This window comes from Anguilla rostrata, chromosome 10 (genome assembly GCF_018555375.3).
Source record: "Anguilla rostrata isolate EN2019 chromosome 10, ASM1855537v3, whole genome shotgun sequence".
In the NCBI taxonomy this organism is placed as follows: domain Eukaryota; kingdom Metazoa; phylum Chordata; class Actinopteri; order Anguilliformes; family Anguillidae; genus Anguilla; species Anguilla rostrata.
In genome coordinates, this window is record NC_057942.1 from 1,722,501 (window position 1) to 1,725,000 (window position 2,500).

General features: G+C 42.8%; 1 protein-coding gene across 2 annotated transcripts in view; it reads left to right on the plus strand.

Annotated features, from left to right (window-relative positions):
- LOC135264618 (transcriptional activator MN1-like) overlaps window positions 1-2,500 on the plus strand; it is a 24,596-nt gene that overhangs the window by 17,717 nt on the left and 4,379 nt on the right. The gene's annotated exons all lie outside the window — the stretch shown is intronic.

Sequence of the window (2,500 nt, forward strand, 5' to 3'; positions counted from 1 at the left end):
CATCCAGCATTTCCTTCGTTCGGTGACAACCCAGGATTAGATGGAGGGACTTTTTTTTAAAGGTCGGGTCTGCTTCTTAAATAAAGATATAAAACTTTAATACCTTCTGTTGTGCTCCAGCGACAGGGTAATTTAGAAGGTGGCTAACAAAGCTGCCTAGTTTGACATGTTCTACATTGTTTGAATTGATCACATTTTGTCAATGAAAGGTTAAAGGTCAAATAGGCCTGCTGTACTTAGAACTGCTGCTGCAGTTGCAGTGATTTAATATTCAATAAAGTAATATTCCTCTAATATTCATTTATTTTTCCCACTTTTTCTCCTCTCTGTGCTTCTCTTGCTCTGTACTGCAAGCTTCAAATGAATATTTTAGCTTTTAACTTGACTTGCGTGCTCAAGTATTTTTAAAATCAGAATGGGAGGAAAGAAAAAAGGTTTGCTGGTCCTAAGATAATTTTTCTTTTGGTACGGAAACAAAAAATGACAACTGACATTTGAAATAAAAAGAGTAGCAACAGAATGATTCCTTGTGCAATTAAGTAACTGAATAACTGTTATAAAAGAAAGGTAATTCGTCTTCACTTGTAAAATGTTTGTGGAATGGAAATGTGTCTGGAAACTGAAATCATTTTGACGGGCTGTCTGTGATGACTTGGTTCAGGGGGACGGGTGGGGATTTGTAGGGCAGAAGTTTGGGTTTTGAGTTGGATGAAAAGATTTCTCCCCCGATCCGCAGTTTGAGGTTCTATCATCGTTGCCACCTTTGTCTAAAAGGAAAGAACAGAAAGTGACTTATTTAATTGTGATCAGTGACTCAAACAGGCAGGAGCGTGAATGCAGAGATGTTTTAGGTGACGTGCTTGGCTCTCCTCCTCAGTTGTAAGGTCAGCCTTTGAAAGCTCAGCGTTGGGCGTTCGTCCTTCTGTAGGCCTGGTAATGACGGATGACCCTGGGGTTGCTAATGCACGCTGAACGCTGATCTCCAGAACTGCTTCAGATCGTAGAAGCTTCGGCAGAAAGACGTTTAAATTGAAGTGAAGTCTGAGATCATGTTCCCCATCTGTGTGCTGTTGCATTGCTGGGGACAGTGTTGCGTTTTGGTTCGGAGAGTCGGTTATGTTTTTAAAACTGAGTGATTTTGAAGAGGTGCTGTCACCTCACCTGACAGAGGGGTTGGATGACGTGGTAGTGGGCGGTTGAAGGTCCTGGCGTGGGTTTTGGCTGAAAGGGTGTTTGTGAGAAGCTTAGCGCTTCGAAGAGCTGGTTTATTGGAATGTTTTTTTTTTTTTTTTTAAGAATTCAGAAGTCAGTGTTCTAGAATTCTACTGTTGCTTTCAGTTACCAGCAGTGATTTGGTACATCAGAGTTAGAATGTCCATTACCGATATTTGTGATCCCCTCACACCTTTTGAAGGGTTAAGTAGCCTGTTTAAAACTACGTCGCGGAGAGGGAAGGAGAGAAGAATTCCGGCAAGGAGAAAGGGACACGTTTGGGTATGGTGTCCATCTCTGAGGCCGTTTCAGAGAATGTTTTGTTTAAGTCTTCTTTATCTCTTTTTTTTTTTTTTGCAACTGAAAATAATTGACTTAAAACGGAGAGCTTTGCTGGAATGTTGTATCGCAGGCACAATAGAATACTCAATTATGAAAAATGTTCTTTATCTTTTTCTCCCGGTGAAAATAGAATTAGCTATAATTAGGCGACAATGAACTAATTAACCTTCCAAAAGTGTTTGTAATTGTGTTTCTTATCTATTTGTCTTTTCATTTTGATGAAGACCTCAGCTTCTTTGTCATTCCGTTTAAGCAGACTCTGGTAATTGGACGGGGGATGAGTAGTTTTTCTATGAAAGTTAAATCCAGTGCTGACGGAAAAAGGTGCAATTTCATTATTCAGGAAACTGCAGTTGAAGAGAAATAAAGGTGTATTTTAAATTCAGATTCTTCAGCTTTTATTTAGTGTGTGTCTGTGTGTGTGTGTGTGAATGTGTGTCTGGCCCTGGGGATGTGTGTGTGCATGTGTGTGTGTGTGTGTGTGTCAGGCGGCCCTGGGGATGTGTGTGTGTGTTTTTATGTGTTTGGGGTGTGTGTGTGTGTCTGTCTGTCAGGCCCCGGAGGTGTTTGTGTGTGTGTTTAGGGTGTGTGCGTGCGTGTGTGTGTGTGTGTGTGTGTGTGTGTTTAGGGTGTGTGCACTGTGTGTGTGTGTGTGTGTGTGTGTTTAGGGTATGTGCGTGCATTTGTGTGTGTGTGTGTGTGGTTAGGGTGTGTGCATTTGTGTGTGTGTGTGTGTGTGTGTGTGTGTGTGTGTCAGGGTGTGTGTGTGTGTGTGTGTGTGTGTCAGGGTGTGTGTGTCTGGCCTTGCTGTGTGTGTTGGTGTGTTGGTGGCACTGTGTCTCCAGTGTGTTGTTGTCAGATTGCAGTGTGTCAGCGCAGACAGGCTAACGCTTGGCTGCATATTCAGGCCGGGGGGGGGGGGGGGGAGCTTCTGGGGGTACGGTGG